Raw genomic sequence first — 20,403 nt, forward strand, 5'->3', positions numbered from 1 at the left:
AGCGAGACCTGCTGCCGCTCAGAACGGCGCAACGTGCCGACGTCAGCTACCACCGCATTTAATTGACCATGAACATCAGAGACATACATTACGAATGTTCATTTAAAATACTCTATACTGAGCACTGGTATAAGAACATGAACCAGAGAACAGCAGTAAAACAGCAGTAAATAACCCACAGTCGTCGCTGATGATGTTGCGTTTTCGATTAGGATACGGGATTAAAGGCACCGGCGACGGGCTAAGAGAGAGAGAGGAGAGGGATTTCCTGAAATCCAAATGTCCCGCGAAATTCGGACCAATCACAAAACTGTTTTGAAAGCGCGCGCGCCTGTTGAGAGTCTCGATTGCAGTGCGAACACAAACGACGAGGTTAATTGCAACATTGTAACATTGTAAATAACTACCGCTAAATCGTAACGAAATGTTGGTCTGGAAGCGGCCTAAATCTAGCTTCAATCTGCTTTTTTTCTGTTCACCGGTCATAATAACTCGCTGCCTTTCTGCGCAGCCTGAATCAAAGTGGACTGTCTGAATCATTTGGTGGCGGAGGAAATTCTTTGGTGGCGGCCCGCCACGAATAAATGCATATAGAGGAAACACTGAATGTGTAAATTAGGGCTGTGACAGTCATGGATTTTTGGGTAACGGTCAGTTGTCATGCAAATAATCATGCAGAAAATTCAGTCTATTATTAGGCCTCTTCCTTTAAGTTCCGTGTCAAGAACACGAGCATAGGCTACTTACCTTGTCCAGCTTGAGGCAAGACCGGACAGAGGTAACAATGTTCCCCCCTGTACTTAGAACTCTCTCTGAGTCTGTGCTTGTTGCTCAAACATACATGTATTTTCTTGCAAGTTTCTAATGAAAGGTAAGCGACCCTGGTTGTCAGGCTGCCACGCCAGGGGATCATCAGGGAAGTCCAGCGGCTCTTCCTGTAGGTCATTTGTAGGTAGTTTCAGTGACGGCACACACTCTCATCGGTAGAGTGTTTATGTTTAAAATACTAATATGTACTTTTATTTTTGGGGGGAGATAAAACAAAAACATGTGGTGTTGGGATTAAGACATGCATGACAAACTGGTTAGAAGAATCAGTAGGTTTTTTTCGTTTTTCTTTTATTATAATATCCCATCTTAGTTTTGATGATTTCTGAATAAGATTAGAATGTCTTACTTTGCGTAAAAAAAAGTCTCAGGGAGTGCTTGGCTTTGCCCACAACGTCCATAATGAATTGCAGACTTAATTAGCATATAAAGAACACCACATACAGAACAGTTACCAAGTAACGTCTGCTAAAAAGAGAATATAAACAGCTTGCCTGTAAATTGTATGCAAAGTAACTCAAATCTCACCCAAATGAATGCTGCAGTGAGTAGACCTATTTAAGAAACGGAATGTCACAGTGTCTCTGAAGAGACAAAGTGAACAGTGCAAAGCTTAAAGATAAAGTAATAGCAACGTACGCCCGAATGATTAAAGAAGACCTACAAAATGAACTGAAGAAATGTTTCAAAAAATCATACCAGCATCAACAAAAACTGCTTGCATTAAGTCCACGAGAAGCTTCTCTATAGACTTTCACTCTCACTTCGTTGCCTCACTGACATCACCAGATCACCATAAGTTTCACAGCCTAACTGGGCCGGTCCACTGAGCTGGGCGGGGTCCGCTGGGTTCTCCCGGGTCACCCCTGTGCTGTGAATGGAGGCAGCAAAGCGTTGGTAGCCGGCTTTGGCCCGGGCAGGCGGCGGGGGGGTGAGTGACAGGTCAGGTGAGCGGCGCCGGCCCACTCAGGCGTGGCGAGGCAGGGCCTCTGACTGATCTGAAGTGGCGTCAATTACCTGGAGCGGCGGAGCGTGAGGGAGGGGACAAGGGGGACAGGCCTGAGACAGAGCCACTGACAGAGGGGGAGGAGGGAGGGTTAGGATGAGAGGGATCCAGTGACAGGTCCTTTAATGACCCCCCCCCACACACCCCTTACTCTGTCTCTATAAAGAGTAATGTCACTGATCACAGCATAGGGGCTCTCACTACAGGGTCAGCGTAGGCCACTAATCACACACAGTCTCTCTCACTAATACACCGACAGACACAGTAATACACTCGCATACCGTCTTATTCCCCTCTTTCTTAAAACGCACAGACACAGACAGACACACACGCGCACGTGCACGCGCACGCACACACACACACTCGCACACACAAACACAAACACACCTCTTATCTAGAAGGAAACTGATTATATGAATATTTTGAGTGGGCGTTGGCACCCTTTGTTACAAGAGATTGATTTTGTCCACCTTTTGTTCTAGTGGTGTTCCTAGACTAGTTTGAGACTAATTAGATTGATCTTGAACAAGTTGCTACTTGCAGTATAAGACTTCCTATTACCGTACATTTCACATTTCTCTGACTAATCGACAGTTTTGTCACTTGCCATAAAGTATACATCCACCTCATCTCCCATTCTAACACCCTAATCTTTTTTTTCATTTTTCCACGTCCTTTTAGAGGAATTGTGTTATACTTCAGACTTGTCAGCGACAGTAGAATCCCACATGGCATCACCTAGGTATATCACCTACCCACCCAGTACACACATTCTGGTTTCTGTCACATCCACCACTCAATTTCCTCTTCCTCCCATAAATGCTCTCTTCCAATTCTGTTATTCCTGGTCCAATCTTTCTCACCCCCCACTCACCACCACCACCACCCCCACCACCACCCGCTCCACACCGTTGACCTGCACCTCAGCAGCGTGTGTGCGTTTCATTTCGGCACCCATGTTAATGGGTTAGAGCAGCCGTACAGCGCGCGTGACATGCACGTCTCAAGGGTGTCTCACGCTGGCTGCCGAGACACGTCATCTAGAGATTCAGACTGTCATCTATTTTTTCCTTGTGCCACGCACGTGAAAATGATCTGTTGATAGTCATATTGACATCATACCAGCATCATAAACTACAGTTTCAACGTCTATATCTGTAAATATGTTCTTCCGCTACTTGTTGTTAATAAGTTAAAAAGAAGTGTGGACATTGCAGTTTAAACAAATATGAATACAAATAAATAAGAACTGTGTAAACGTTCTATGACAACTCCAGACACGTCTACCAAAGTCTCTCACTCTTCCTCTCTTAGGCACTCTTATTCTGAAAGAGGCTGACGGCTTTCTGCTTAGAAGCATTTCACTTTTCAAATTGCTCATTGATGGATGACAGCAGAGACTGAACCCAGAACAATTTTTAATGAAGTGAAATGAAACATTATATTATTAATGGCCGTTATTAAAGGCAAACTCAAATGTACAAATTGGACTGGCAAGGAGCAGCTCCGCAGTCAGAGCCGCAGCAGAAACGCTGCCAGTACGGAAGCCGCGAGCGTGAGAGCCGCAGCAGCTCCGCCACGCTCTGCTGAGGTACAGGTCGCTCAAGTGGACCAGGCCTCAGTCTCTTCCTCCTCACTCACGACACCAGTTCCTCCCTATTCCCACCCCTGTTTCCCAATGTTGGTACGCACCGACGTCCCCCCCGAGATCTTCACCCCATTTGGTACTCACCCAGATCAAAGTCCCTCAAACATCTGTGCTGCTTGCAGCTGCCATCGCTGGGCCAGCTGGACCCTCTGTCCGTCAGTCTGTGAGCGTGGCCCTCTGTCTGTCTGTCTCTCTGTGCACGTGTCAACTGTTTATCTGGGCTTCCTGTTAGGCTGTGAGAGGGAAAATGCAATAACAATACATTAGTATAGAGGCCGAACGCGCGTGCGCGTGTGTTCACATGAATAAATCCCCAGGCTTTTAATACATTCTTGAGGTACCTGGGTGTTTATGAGAGTACTCACGTGTGCGTGAAGGCAATAACAGACAACCAAAAATATGCATGATAGGCAGTAGGCATTAACTGAGGTATATATATCTGTTATTCTGAATGCATGAATTGATTAAATGACGATTAAAAAAGAGACCCTTCTAGAAAATTGTCAATAGGCCTAAGACCTCTGAGAAAGACAGGCTGTGTAGTTGGCACAAGGCTTAATGACACAATGAAGTGCTGCAACGATACAATGAAGTCTGCAGTAAATTCATTTTTGAGAAATCATTGGCATATTAAAATAATATGTGCTGACTGTAAACGAATGAAGTGATCGAATCAAGCAAGTTATTGAGAAACGAATTCTGTCAAACCATTCAATAAAAGTCAGCAGTGGAGCTAATAGTTGGTTCAAATCAATAGTAGACTAAACTGGCAACATTTATAAATGTTTTGGCGAAACGTTGAACAGTCTGGATGACAAACTGGAAGGTATCTTCGTTACCAACAAAACAGCAACCAGGGAAAAGGTCCCTTCTTCTCCACTGCCGTGTGTACAGTATGTGTGTGTGATGGATGCTCGCTCTCAGCACAGGTAGAAAATAAATATCTCTTTCTTTCTTTCCACACGTCCTGCCAGTGTTTTCTTCTGATCTTTATCCGATTTTAATGGACGCAAAACAAAAATATTGCGATAACAGCCATTATGTCTTAATCGGATCAAAACATAATTCGATAGGATAATTATTGCTTATTCTTATCGCCCAGCCCTATGTCTGTGCCTGTCTGTTAGCTCTGTCTCATAAGAAAATCCTCATATTATTCGCCCCCACCTCGCTTCTACCATAATAAACAGGCCTAAAGAACCATGTCTCTTCTCACCCCCACAGCGCAATGGGGCTCATCTACCGAGGTGTCTGATGAGAGGTGAGACGCGACACAGCAGAATTATCAAACACTTTGTCAAGAGTGGTCTGAAAATAATCGGCTGTACACTCACTAGTGTACCCGACAAATACTCTAGAGCTGATGGGAGTTGTTTATGAGTTTATTCATTAGAAAACAAAGTCTAGGCTACATTCTTATCTTGAGGACATGAAGAAGGCTAAGCTAAACTGAAATACCATTCTGACTAGAAATTGCTTTGTGACTTGTACTGAATGAAGATGCCTGTTTCCCCCTCTCTTCAGACTACCATGCCTTTGCCCCACGGGCCACCACTGCAAAGAGAGGAGAGAGGGACTGAATGAATGAATGAAAACATCTTAAGACCCTCAGGTTTACACATAACACGGAAATGTCAATCAGATGCAAAATACAGAGGTAAAATACTCACGAGGAATGTGAAGGAGCCTGCTGCTCTCAGAGATTGTCAATCTTTGAGGTGTGTGTGTGTGTGTGTGTGTGTGTGTGTGTGCGCGCGCGAAGGGGAGAGGGTTGATCAATACCCCACCTGAAATGAATATGTGAGTGTGGATATTGATTGAACAAGCACATGTGTATTCAAAACTTCACTACAACAGAGACATGAGTCAAATCAATACGTCGCGCTTACAAAATCTGTTTAATGCCTCCTGGTTCGATGCACACTTTTAACAGGCAAAATGGGGATTGAATGAGGCACTTGACAATGTGCTTTAATAAGAGAAAGAGTGTACGTGCCCATATCAACATGAGCGGTGGAGAGGGGGTGTCTCTGTTCTTCTGCTGTTGGCAGAGCTATGCCCCCCCCCCCCCCCCCCCCCCAACACTAACAGACTAACAGCAGCAACTCTTTAAATCAGTTGGGGCCATGAGGCCTCGTGGTCCTCTCTACTTCTCTGACCAGAGACCTGAACTCTCTTTGCCTGGCAGAAAGATAGGCAGCCATTGGTCAGTGGTGTGGTAATGTATTCTGATGGGAGGAAATGAGGGCTGACCTGGAGTCTGTGGTCCTATAATCAGGTTGGGTAAATGGTGGGGCCTGGCCCTCTGGCCTCCCAGATCTCCCTGTCCGTCCAGTCCTCCCGTCCCCCTGGCTCCCCAGCCCTTGCTTTCCCCCCCCCAGCCTTCCCTGCCCCTCCTGCACCCATGCCCCGCCGCCAGCCGTCCCTGTTCTGGCTCATCTCTCCACCAGTGAGTTCCAACTCATTTGAACAGAGGAGGGCGAGATGACAACACAGACAGACACCCTATGTCAAACATCCAGACAAGCCTCACAGAGAGATACCGCCCCCCTAAATCCACTGAATCCCCGATCCCTGCTTCCATATGAGAGAGCATATGGCCGTACACAGTGAGGAGGGGAAGGAAACAGGATGAAGTTGAGAGACAGGGGATGATGGGGAGGAGAGGGGGGTCGACTAAAGTGCTAGAATAAAAGAAAAAGAAAAAGAAAGAAGAAAATGGAAACCAAAGAAAGCAAAGAGAACGAAAGAATGGGACATGAGCGGATGAAGGAAGGCAGGATGAAAGATGGGTCGATGTACTTCAGGCTGATGAAAGAACGAGAGACAGAGAGAGAGAGAGAGAGAGAGAGAGAGAGAGAGAGAGAGAGAGAGAGAGAGAGAGAAGGGTAGCAGCAGCCCAAACAAAAGGCAAAGGAAAAGGCAGGATTAAAAAAAAAAATGACACAAGACAGGATTGAAGACAAATTAAACAGAGGGCGGAAAGGGACAGGGAGAAATGGGGAGAGACATAAGAAGACACGTCAGGCTTAATACGCCAAGAAGAAAGAAAGGAAGGAGAAAAGGGAGAGAGGAAGAAAGGCCCGTTCCTCTCCCTCTTCTCACCACTGCTGATAAACCCCCCCCCTTTTTTCTTCTTAAAAAGAGGCATACTTGGAAAGAGGCAGCTCGCTAGGGGGTCACATCAAGTGCTTGACTACACTTAAAAAGAGCCACTAAGAGAGAATAACTGTCACAATTAAGAGCACAACTGTCATCCATGGCCAGTCAACCCTGTCTGCTGCCTACACACAGGCAGCGTAGTAATGCCGTCACACTCAAGGGTCTTTTCATATACACACACACACATGAATGTTCATAGCCCCACACACACACAATCAATGACATATCTTGTCTGACAAAGGCGTACTCTCTTGTAAGAATGCACACATAATGAAAGAGATAGCTACGGTTCACCTACAGAGAACGTTTTTCGACAAAACAAACGACCAGTGGCACTCCGACCAGGGGAGGCTGGTGGAGGTAGAAATCGGAGGACAGGCTCATTAATATTCATCAAACGGAATGGGGAATGGTATCACACGGACACAGACACACAGACACGGACACACATGGACATACGGACACACAAACACACCCCTCTCTTGCAGACCATTTGATAAACACCCTTCCGCTCTTCATCCACTAACCTCTCTACCTTTTTTCTTTCTCGTTCCATTGCGTTTTGCCTTTTCTCATTCCATTTCTCTCCCCTTTTCCACCATCACGTTCCCTCCCTCCCTCCCTCAATCTCTTACCATTCCAGAAGGAGGGCCATCAATCTTGTTCAACCAGACCAGAGTACGAGAGCCAAGGCTACAGCAGATTACTATCTCTCCTTACCACTGCACACCAGACAACACATCGGGGGGGGGGGGGGGGGGGGGGGTCGGGGAGGGGGGGCCAGGGGGTGGGGGACCAGGGGGTGGGGGGAGTAGATATCTAGAGGACAGGCAGCACAACACAGAGGTTAAAAAAGGACACCGCCGAGCCCCCAACACTCTGCTTCCAGCTCATCATGCCCAAATCCACTGAAAGTGGATATAAGTAACAACACTTTAGGCTGGATAAGGTGTCCTCTAAAGACATAGCCCCAGCTACAGTAGGCGGACGGCTGGGTGTGTGTGTGTGTGTGTGTGTGTGTCTACTTCCATAGTGGTAACCTTCATAACATATCAGTGGGGGCTGGGGGCCAGGTTAACCATACATTAGATATGGGTTTATCGTCACTTGCAAGCAGACTGGTGTGTTTCGGAGAGGACAAAGTGGGGGGCAGATAAAGATGGGGGGTGGAGCAGGGCATTATGCAGTTGCGGTCGGGGGAGGGTGTCAAGAAGCAGCTGATGTTTATTCACTTGTCAAACTGCTGCAGGCAAAAGACATAGCTGAGTGTCTGGTGTGTGTGTGTGTCACTGACAGTGTTGAACCAAAGTACATTTCCAATTCTGGGGGAAAAGAGGGATTTAAAGAAAACAGAAAACTGTGTGTGTGTGTGTGTGTGTGTGTGTGTGTGTGTGTGTGTGTGTGTGTGTGTGTGTGTGTGTGGAGGAGGGTGGATATGTATTCATATGCTGGGATGGAGGGAAAGGAGAGGCAGGGACGTGACCTTGCAGCCGAGAGGGGGGTTTTAACGAGCCGCCTTACTGCTCTGTGTGTCGCTGTGGCCGCCTATAATCCTCTACACTCTACATCTGTGCCACCACCAAGGCCAGCCATCTACTCCAGGGAGAAACTGCGGGGGGGAGGGAGGGGGGGGCTGATCTTGACAGTTCAGATCTTACATATCCAAGCTTCTCCGACATCCCTCACACAAGTAGGGTTGGGTACCGTTTGGGTTTTATCCGGTACCGGTACCTAACCGATACTTTAAAAACGGTACCGGTACCAAAACGGTACTTAATTCGGTACTTTTGATTTTTTTAAATGACATATATATATATAATAATAACACGGTCGACAACATTAAACAGCTTTTCACTTTTTTATTGCTGAGGCACAATATATATTAGTTAAATATACACTCAAATTAAAATAAATGAAAATAAAACTCCTGAGCCTTGGGGACTCCATTAAGCTGGGGATGCCTATCGTTGGTACTGATGTCCAATACGAGTACACACTTGTTCGGCAGCCCCTCAAGGACATCAGATTATTCTTAGAAAAGGGATCTAGTGAAGAGGCCTGCATAGCCCCCGGAACCAAGAAGACCGAGAGGAAATATAACTCTGATGAACTGGAGCCCTCCACCTCGTCAAAATCCAAACTCTGTTGCCGCTCAGCTACTACTACTCCCCTCCCCCTCTCTGGTCCATGATACATGACGATTCATTTTTCAGACACAGTAGTAGGATAAGGACAGTACCCGAATATCAAGAGATCCCCGATCATGTTGTCCTCCTCGCAGAGACGCAGCCACACATCCGCACAACGTCATCAACAGACGCGTCGAATCCTGGAGTGCACTGTCCAATCAAAGGCTTGCGTTCGTAAACTCGCTCTGAGAGCGTCTCAGCGCACACTGGGCCCGACGTCATAAGGGGAGCAAGTCATTTGATTGGACAGAAGGCATTCCACGAGTGGTGATCAGAATTCCAGAACGAGTTTTTGGAACGCACCCATAAGTCGAGCGTCGCGTTACGCCAACCCGCTAGCGGAAGTTGCTATTAGCAACCTTCTCGTTATCCTTCCGTACTCGCTGCTTTCACTGAGTGGAAATTTAACAGGCGATGTGACGTCGCGAGATAGAAAAGTACCGAAATGAGGCACCGAAATCTCCTTTGCGATTCGGTACGGGTACATACCGAATGTAAAGTAACCGGTACCTACCGGTACCGATTTTCGGTACCCAACCCTACACACAAGTGTTACATGCTTAGAGGAGGAATAACAAAACATGTCTTAGCCCCCACTAAATTAGCAATGTCGGCCCCGATTCACCAGGCCTAAAAGCTTGCCGTCTTTGCTCTGACACCTTCACTAAGATAACATTTTCTGATGTTTTTGTTGTTGTTGTTGTTGTTTTTTTTACTTAAGCGTCATCAACTTTCTCTCCATACCTCACACTGCCACCTCAGAATGGGAGCCGGGGAGGAATGGCGAAGGTTAAACTTAGACCTGTCTACATCCTTCCACAGGTAGAGGTGCTAAAGACCTTGGCACTAACGTAATCACTGATAATTGATTCTGCTGGTGGGGAAGGTGCAACATTAAAGGATAAAAAAAAAACACCAGCGAGCAGGCGGCGCTGGCTGGGTCTAATGGGAGCTGATGGGGCTGGCTCGGGCTGTCAGAGAGTTTGATCACACAGGGAAGAAGCCCCTTTAAAACGACACACGCACACACAGTCATCAGATCACTATCAACGCACGGCCACCCAGGACCCTCAAAGGGCCTTTGATCAGCCGAGGGCTGAGAAATGTGAACGGACTCAGGGGCGAGGACGAGGGCGCGCCAGGCCCCAAACACCATCACCTGGACTAAAGTAAGGACCATGTATTTTAGACAAAGACCCAACAACGTGGTGCTCTCTAAGCTCTGCAAATTGGAAATGGCTTATCACAGCAGTACAACTGCTATGCACGGACACTTGAAGCGAAAGCATCCCGGAGTGCTTTGTGAAGACGGCAGCAAGACAGCAGCACTGTAAGTCCTGTTTACTTTTCGTCCCCACACCCACCAAGCATTAGGATTATCATCACGCATAGCGTGTTTCTGTTAGGCAAGTAGTAGTCACTTCAAATAGATTTTCTTAATGTTTCTTCTCTTTCTCTTAAAAGAGATTTCTGCAATTTCTGTAATGTGACGTTACACGATGCATGCGTCATCTAACATTGTTATTCGGCCGTTTTATATTTGCGGCCATTTAACGGCCATGTATGAGTTGAGGTCCAGTATTCTTCTGATCAGGCATCTGCCAAAAAGGGTCTATTATTTTATTTTTTTAAATGATATCATAATAGAGCAGTGTGGTGGAAATGTTACTAATTTTAACATATGCCACTATTATCATTATTGTAATGTGCGTTATGTGTCTCTATTTCAGGATGAGGCAATGCGGTGTGAAGATTCTACAAAAGGAACCCCATGCACACCCCAGATGGCTTCACTATATTCCTTTTACTTTAATTGAACAAGCTCTTAAGAAAAAATGTATCATTAGGTGCAGTCCTACACACACACAAACACACACGAAGAGAAAAGAGGGAGGGAGGGACAGACAAGGAGAGGAGAGAGAGACACACACACACACACACACACACACACACAGAGAAGAAGAGAGGAGAGGGATGGAGGGACAGAGGGACCGACAGGGAGAGAGGGACAGACACAGACACAAAGGAGAGAGAGGGACAGACACACACAGAAGAGCGACAGACACACAGGAGAGGGACAGACACACAGACAGGAGAGGGACACTTGCAGTTGAAAATCCTTCCCTATGAAAAGTGAGCATGTTCAAAGGGGATTCTGCCTCGACGGCTGCCCCAAAGATGGGTCAATCACCTTCCGGCTGAAGTTCAGCAACCGCCTAACCCTCATTCATGGGGACTTGTTTTTTGGGTTTTTTAAGTTGCATTAGACAAACAGGGTCCAAAATCACAGGCCATCAAAGCAGCAGTGGAGTGAATGATGGAATCACATAGTGACAGTGACAGGGGGGGGTGTGGATACAATAGCAGCTGATTGGTTGTATGAAGATGGAGGCGGCTCTGTAATAGACAGTGTTGATGAATTGACCGGCCTTCCCTGACCACAGACGGAGAGCATGTTTATGAGAGTGAGCCTGATCAGTCATGCCGAAGCTGACATGGTTAGGATTCTAATCAAACGACTCACTCAATAACTAGAAAAAGCAACAGAAACCAGCAAGGACAAGACCATGCCTATTATCGGGGGCACCTTTAAGACATGCTGACAGGTAGGGATGTCCCGATCCGATATTGATATCGCAGATCGCACCAGAAAAAAAATAGGCAGCGATCTGGGGCTCGCGATCCGGCGTGTCACTCACGTGATGACAACAGTAGTAGTCAGTGGTCTAGAGAGAGTTGGCTAGTAGCTACCAGTGTGTAATGAGTCTCACAATGTCATGATGCTAGCTGGTGAAATCATAAACCATTTGTTTACGTAATTTTTCGTTTGTTTACATAGTCTGAAACTACAGATGGTAAGCTTTCAAATGATGTGTCATACATTGAAATCGGAAAAAAATTCAAGACGACACGAGTATTTTAATGTTTGTTTGTATGAATGTTTTGCTCAAGAATGGTGACTGCTAAAAACGCTGCTAACAGAAAGTATTGTAACGTCCCCACTTGGACAGTGGTTGAAATAATGACAGATAGCTTCTCTCATGTAATCTGTGCGTTTAATTGTAAACTATCTCATACACAACTTTCTTAGTTCACCAGAGCTCTCTCTCCCAACGGTCTCAACAACACACACAGCACCCGCCCACCCGCCCCCCCCCCGTGACCTCCACCAATCACAGGGGTGCATTGGCACACAACACAGTAACAGTGCGAACATGAACATGAACTCAAGCATTAATGAACATTAATGAACAGGGTTGCTACACTATGTTTACAAGCCAGGTATCACTTACTGGTAGCCTCTGGCAACAGTGAATCCAACACACAGATTATAAGTATTTAGTGATCGTTAAACTGTTGTATATTATATCGAGTGGTACTTTAAAACTTCCAAGTTGCCTGTTATGAAAAAAACGAAAAGCAGATATTGTTGACACCCCTTTGATTCTGGGACTGGTTTCTGGTCTCACCAGCAGCGTCACTAGGCAACACTTTTAAAAAGGGTGCTATAATTGATTTGCCATTTGTAAGAGAAGATAAATAGAATAAAAACATGAAGGCACTAAAACTAGAAATCAGACAGTAACTCTTTTTTTTTTACAATGCTGAATGCTGCAGTTTAAATTGTTTTAACTTTAAACCAGTTGGTCACTGAGTACTGCAGAGTACTGTTTTTGTTGCTTGAATAAAGGCTGGCAGTCTTTAATAGCCAACAGTTGTTGTGGACTATATACTGGGGAAGTATTTGTTATTATTCAGGAGTAAAACAATAAATACAAATATCGGATTGATATCGGTATCGCAGATACCTGAAGCCCAGGTATCGGTATCGGTAGTGGAAAAAATGGGATCAGGACATCCCTACTGACAGGCATTACCCTCCCATAGGTTTCTGAGCCTGAACAATGACACACACACACACACTTCCTTCCTCTTGTGCAGCAGCCACACACACACGAATATCCGTCGCCCCGTGCAAAGATGGCGTGAGATCAAAGACGTTACAGATCGTTTAACAAGCTGTAGGAGCTGCCTTTAGTGGTAGGCTGCAGGGGGCTGACACCCCGCCACAGAGATGGAGGTGTGTGGAGAGAGGGAGGAGAGGTGTAGAGGTAGAAAAAAAAGAGAGAGAGAGAGAGAGAGAGAGAGTGAGTGATAGAGGAGGAACGAGAGCCAGAATGCAAATTCGGAGAGGCTGCCAAGCGAAAAAGGAAAACCGAAAGGAAATTGAGGGAGACGATGAAACTGTTGGCGAGGAGAAGAAGTGAAAAACAAAGCTGACACAATGAAAGAAGAAGTGGGGAAATGTGACAGACGAAATGGTAACGTGAGAGACGTTAGCATACATCCTACGTAGGACGACATCAGACTACCCAAATGGTCCTTCAGAAAGTACGACACACACACAAAAAAACCTGAAGAGAAGAAAGAGAGAAGGGGTAGGTATAAAGCAGGGAGAGGTTTCTGAAGGACCTCGGAAAAGAAAGAGATGGAGAGACGGAGAGGAAGATCTATTCTGTGGTGCTCCAGGCTAGACCCTATTGCTCCATGGCTCACCTACCTCAGAAAGACACCAACCCTTTGAGGGCACAGGAGGCAAGGGCATGGGGTCAACACATGCGAACATACGCACACACAAGCATGCACGCGCTCGCACACAAACATGCACACACGCACAGTAGATACCACAAAAAATGTATTGGAAATGCATTAAACATTAACTGCCTGTGTCGTTATAGAGAATTACCATCTCCCTTGTTAGGCTACTAACTAGTGGGCCTTCACAACAGTGACCAGCACAACCCCTCTACACTGGCACGCTCCATTTCCCTCTACACCACACGGTGATGTCAGCCCTCCCTCATGAATATTCATCAGCCTCATTAACACACAAGTGGGAAAATACAGCAGATATGAGGGAGAGAAGGGAGGAAGAGGGAAAGAAGGAACAAACACAGACAGGACGGAAGATTGGAAGACAGAGAGAGAATGAAAGGAGGAGCATGAGAAGACTAAACTCAGTCAACGCAATTGCTCTTTCGTGACCCTCAAGAAAGTGAAAAAGTTGTCCCTGTATGACAAGAGCCAGCATGCATCTCCCCCCCCCCCCCCCCCTCTCTCTCTCTCTCACTCCCCCTGTAAGCCCAGAGAAGGCTCTGTGAAAGCAGCGGCAACAGAAGGGAGAGCACAGGGGAATGCATGCTGGGACTTAGAGCCATTTTCTCCTCAAAATCCTCCAGCAACAAAGGCTTCAAACAGCTGCAATTTTCTGCTTATGTCTGGCTGCTCACAATGGCTGAGTGTATGTGTGGAGGTATCCACCTCCAGTGTATCTAGGGCTATTAAGCGAGAGGAAAAACAGCCCCTGTGTTCCACCCTAACCCAACAAAAAAGACACACACACATGTACGAATACACGCACGCGCGCAAAGAAAGCAGTGCAGCCTTGAGACTCAAAAACGCCACTTGCTCATACAGAGACACAGAGATAGAGGCGCACGCACGCACGTACGCGCACGCACGTACACACACACACACGCGCGCGCGCACAGCAGTGCCATTGAAGGGATGGTCATCATGGGGGAAATCTCCAACTCTGCAGTAGTGTCCTTCGAGAGAACTAGTGGAAAAGGCATCATATTTCTAGGCTTCTCTCTCTGGCTTTTCATGACAGAAAAAGTGGGCCGCTTTGGGAGGGAGGGGAGAAGACAAAGTCAGGCGGCACCCAAAAACTTTGTCCCGCTGTGTCCCCAGCTCTTTAAGGACAAAAACACCAAACTGTAATTGGAACAGGGCCCAGAAATCGATAGAGCTGCTCACATAAGGGGCCTCAGCCGAAGCCATTTCATATTCTACCCTCCATACCTGTTTTTCAGAAAAGAAAAAAAAAACACTCAATTTCAGAATGGTATGAACTATCGATTTCACCACCGCAATCCTGTCCCTCCCTCCCTCCTCCCCCACCTCCACCTCACACTCTATACCCCCCTTACCCTGTCCTCATACATCTCCCCCAATCCCCTTTCTAGTTCTATCTTAACCTACAGTAGATTTGTAATCTTTTTTTTTTTTCTCCTCCACCTCAATCTGGCACACACAAAAAACACTTCACAATCTACCTCCATTAAACCCTGTTGCTCTCACTCCCAGTCTACACACAGAAAACTATTCCATAGGCCTACTCGTTCTCCAATGTCTCTTTTTTCTCTCTTTCTCGTGTTCCTATTGTGGTTGCGATGCTGAGGTTGGGCCTCTTTGTATCCTTTCACCTTTGACACTGAATTTGCACAGCGCCTAAACCCCCTCCACTAAAGCCTTATATGGGAAATCACCTCTCCAAATACCAAACAGACAACATCTGGAAACTCGGCATTTAAAACTGGAACTAGACCGTAATCACACCATCAAGACGATATATCGCTGTTTTCCCAGGTTTAAATGCCAGAAAATATCAGCACGATTGTATCTGACTTTCGAGCCATGGCCACTTTGAAATCACTGCATCACTGCATTCATATTCTGCTGACAGCTTCCCGGGGTCAGCTGCAAGGCTACAACACCAGGGAGAGAGAGCCAGGCCCCAGATCAAACCTCCAGTCCACACCCATCGCCTACTCTCATAAAACCTCCACCAGCATGATTTAAATACATTTAAATGTCAAATGGAAGAGGGAGCTGGTTTGTCTTTCGGTCTAAAATGGACGCCGTAATAGTGGAGGAGGAGGGGAGATGGGTGTTAGCCTGAGGAATGGGCTAGCGTCTCTGAGATTACTTTTCCTCTTAAAACATCCACTTCGTCTGTGTCAGTCCTGCTTCCATCTTGTTATTGGAAAATAGCCCTGTGCAGGAGCGGTGGAAAACCATTCGATACCGGCACTGTCTGCATCAGTCACACACTGACACACACATACACACACAAAATACATTTCATCCTCCATATCCGAAACAACCAATAGCACAGGCAGGCATTTGCGACCCCAATCCATATTTCAATTTCCATCCTCTCATGCAAACTAATTCAATACTTGTTGCCTTCTCTAATAAACGACCAGCTATGTGAGAAATGAGCGTATTCTCAAGCTGCAACTTCAATGTGTCTCTCATAAGCACAGACAGACAGACAGACACACACACACACACACACACACACACACACACACACACACAAACCATTAACAGATTGAAACTTAAAGACAGAGACACACTAACAGGCCTTAACCGTACATGCAAAAAATATACAGCCAATATCCACTTAACAAGTAGAGAGAGGCACAAGACAGTCAGCTAGACTATAGACAGATGGGGAAAGGCACAAACATAGCCTTCACTACACATTACACACACACATGCACAAACTTCCACTGGCTGCTAACACACTCCTGTGTTCTTCTCCTCACGGCTCTGTGCCCATGTGGAGTGCTAGGCAGGCGAGTATTAGCGACAAATTTAGGGGCTTAAACAGCGACAGCTTTACGATGCCTGAGCAGCCCCTATGACTCCATTCCTGTCAGATTCCATTAGCTTGCTCTCCCCCGCTCTCTTCGATTGGCTGTTATTCCCAGCAGTTACAGAAGCACCTCGCGTAAATAAACCAAATGGCTCGGTCCCATAGTGTGTGAGGAAGGGGAAGGCGCAGGGTGGGGGCCTGTGTAAAGAGCATCTCCAAGAGCAGTTGAATTTAACATATCATTACATAGGATGGATGGAGGCGACTACAAAGTGAAAACTGACTATGAGTCAGTTAACTGTAGAAAGCTAAACTGCCTTTTTTATGGCACTGCCATAAAAATGTTGTAGTGTTCAGTGAAAAGTGTGGTTAAATCATGAATGCCCTTTACAACATCATAGGCTGTTGCAGCATAATTGATTTTGCTTCAATTGAACAATCACATTCCCTTAGGATCCGCTAGCCCTTACAGGCCTGTACCAGAATGTGAATACGACTATAACCCTTCAGTATCCCTGGCAGACATGGCTCTAAGGAAAAAGTGGTCTTAGTACTAGCCAAGGGAGATACGGAGACAACAAAGTTTTTCAGGTGAGGGGCCTATTTAAAAATGTCTCATGTCACCTTCAACAACATACAAAACATGAATATGTAAGATGACAATAATATCTAATCATATGCAGAGTGTGGAGCACGGTGTGAAAAACATCAGACTTCCTACATAAGAAAGGAAGACAAAAGCTACCTTTGTGGTATCCCCTCACCCTCCCTCCCTCCACTCATCTTATCTATCGAGAGCGACGTCTCCCCACTTATGCCAGAGAGAGGATCAGCTGGTTTAGGTGTCACACAGGGAACAGGTGTGGGGCAGGTGAGCGAGTGCTTCAGGTGCAAGTCCAACGAGGGCACCTTTGGGATCAGGACTAGACGGCAGTGGGTGCAGTTATATCTATGCAGTCTCACGGCATTCCTCTCTCGGGCACTACGACAACCAGCTGCGCAACTAAACTCCCCTAAGATGACTCCTACCAAGCTTCAACCTGCATGCTTTTAAAATCATTTACAGAGGCACTCAGGACCACAAGAGGCATGGGTTATCAGGAACTGCAGTCTACTACAGCACATTTCAAAATATGTATTTTTCTAAAATACCAGCTGTGCCCGAAAACACCCACTTAAAAGACATCTGCTCCAGTCATTTGCTCCGTCTGTGCGTGCTAAACCACTTCTAGAACTTCCCAGCTTGCTCATCTTGGGGCAGGACCTTAATTCTGCAATGCAGCAACCCTTCTGCCTCTCTATGGAGCTCAGTATCTGGCAACAGACATCCCTGCAGCGCTGCACTGCGCATGCAAACAAATCTTGGAGAAGCGTACGGGTCACTATTTGGCAGGATATTGAGACAGATGTGGGAGGCTACAAACTAAATTGTTTAAACGCGGGGTCATTATCTGGCTAGGAATGCTTTAGCTAACTGACGCACAGGCCCCCTAATAATTGGTCATGCATTCCCGTTTACCTGGCTTGAATCACCATCTTTTCTACACAAGCAATTAAAGCTAGCAAGTGCATTTGCGAGTTGATTTGCAACCCATAAAAACCAAACGTAAACTCACACCGAGCTGGCTTCTCTGACTACGCTAGCTGCCGAGCTAAATCAAGTATTTTGTCCAGGACAGGAGTCTGACTAAACCATGAAACGAAAACGTTCAATGGAATGTTCCATGAATGGTGAATAATATGATCACGTTCATGTTTTATCAGGTGTAAATAATGAGAAAAAGTGTTATCATGACACCGCCAGGTTCCGTTAGCTAGCAAACTGTTAGCTACAAGTGGCTTGCTGAAAAATGGAATTGTAGATGTAGCTATCGGCTAGCTAGCTTAGCTAGCTCAACTCGACATCTCAACAGTCGAGAGACGGTTGAAACAAGAGAAAGCTAACAAGCTATCTTTATAGTGCCTTACCAATTCGAGCGAGATCTAACACTCCAGACCGAGCACGAAAGAGCATGAATACGATTTATTCTGTCAAATGTTTTCTTTTGTTTTTAAACTCACCTTTCCTTGGCTGTGGTCGGGTTTTTTGACAGCAGTCACTCTACATCCGGGTTATCTGTGACGAAAACACGCCCATACCAAAACATTCGCCATGTGGGCCACTGTGTGCTACGTTTATGTCTGGGAAATTATACATTTACAAATTGCTACTTGATACCGACGGATACATTTCGATAGCGTCAAATACACTATTGATACACTTTTTACTGTTGATATATACATTGCATTTAGTGCATTACGTGAGTATCTTATAAAGTAGTTTGTATTCGGCAATCGTATATCAATTAATTGATCAGTGAAATGTATTTGTATAACACAAGGAGCAGGGCGTAAGTATCTGCCACCTCTTAAGTTTTCAGTATTGTTGGGAATTTGTATTAAAATAACTAGAAGTGATAAATAATGTACTATGTGCTCATTTAAATAATATGTGAATGCGGTCAGTTGAGAACAATAGGAAGGTCACGCAAAGCCAAAAGAGAGGTTCTGTTTTTGAGCGACAAGAAGAAATACAAGCTCCTGACTAAAAGAACGTTTTATGATTCAAACTGCCTGTAAATTACTTATTTTTACCTATGTGCTAACAACCATTTTACACCTGCTGTTATAATATTCTATTTTTCTGTACTTTCATAACTAATGATTAATGATAAGTCTATTCTTCTAACTTGTAAATCGAATCCTAATATTACTGTGTAACTTCAATAGTTGTGTTTTCACAAGACATTCTGATAACAAGACATTCTGATAAGGACACTGATACAATGCTCTGCTCATACAAAGTACGATATCACCATGGGAACGAGACGCTAGCAGGACACTCAAGCTGATAACATACAGTACACTCTCGCACCCACACAGGAGGAATTGAAGGCCAATGCTAACGAGAAGACTTTCTGCAGCTGCAACGGATTTGTGCTGACACTTGGAAAACTACCAGATAGAGGGGGGGGGGGGGCATCACCCAGCCCAAAATGTTTAATGAATTGTATAAAGGACTATGTACGGAGGTGAGAGGGACTCTTGTTTTTGGTGGAGCCACTGCAGTTAACTTGTTGACGGCTAGCTGAGATAGGCCTGCAGAGGTGAAGCTAGATAAGACACTTTTCCATGGAAATGAACTATTATTGCTTGCTGATGTGCTTGAATAAATATGATCTTAATGAACAGTTCAGTAGTGGTGCCTAATATTTGATTGGATCATATCATCTTAAGAAGTGATATCAAGGACGTCTCGTTGAGATTAAACGCACTCGCTTGTAAGTGACGACTCAATTAAATCGATTCTGGAGAAGTTGATCGCCTTACAGTATTGAGTCGTTTGATTTTCTAAAAAAAAAAATCCTCCCAAACAACAATAACCTCGACATTTTCACGGGTTTCTGCGTGCAAATACGATTGAGGCAGTCCAATCCCCTAGAACACCCCTGGCAGTAACAACATTATAAATGCAAACAGTGTTGGGTAGGACACTCCATTTTAGAACGTGCTTTTCCGGACCAAAACAATGCTTGTACATTAAATATTCCTTTCAAGAGATCTAATTTCCTTTATTGTTACTATTGTACAAAGTCATTAGAATGTCATGTAATCAACTTGTCAATTTGATATTTTTTGCTCTATGCACAGGGTCAGACATAGTCGGCGCCACTGGAGCAATTAGGGGTTAAGTGCCTTGCTCAAGGGCACATGCGGCTCCCTCATAAGGCGGAGATTGAACTAGCGACCTTCCGATTGCTAGCATGCCTTTCTAACCCTCTAGGCTACTGCTTACAATGCTTAGGAAGTGTTTAGAAAGCTTGAATGTGAGATACTGAACCTTAAAGACAATAGTCACAAAGTGCTTGATCATGAACAATATAGACAACAAAACAACATAATATAAACAATATTAACTAACACCCAACCGTAGACCTCCAAAAAGCAAGCCAGGGAATAACTCCCAGTGGGAAGAGTGCCTAAGGCACAGTGGCAAGAAAAAATAAACCTGGTCGGAAGAAACCTTGAGGAACCAGGTTCAGAAGGGGACCCATCAGGCCCGAGGCCTAGCCCGAGGCTAGCT

The 20,403-nt window shown here is 45.5% G+C and overlaps 1 protein-coding gene across 1 annotated transcript in view; it reads right to left on the reverse strand.

Moving 5' to 3' along the window:
* Nucleotides 1-3,684, reverse strand: part of spop (speckle type BTB/POZ protein) — a 51,416-nt gene extending 47,732 nt beyond the window's left edge. The window contains exon 1 of the mRNA XM_080524114.1: nucleotides 3,567-3,684. The gene's annotated coding sequence lies outside the window, so the exon portion shown is untranslated. The remainder of the gene's footprint in view (nucleotides 1-3,566) is intronic.
* Between the last annotated feature and the right edge of the window lie 16,719 nt (nucleotides 3,685-20,403).

The sequence above is a fragment of the Nansenia antarctica genome (genome assembly GCF_963989245.1).
Source record: "Nansenia antarctica genome assembly, chromosome: 2".
In the NCBI taxonomy this organism is placed as follows: domain Eukaryota; kingdom Metazoa; phylum Chordata; class Actinopteri; order Argentiniformes; family Microstomatidae; genus Nansenia; species Nansenia antarctica.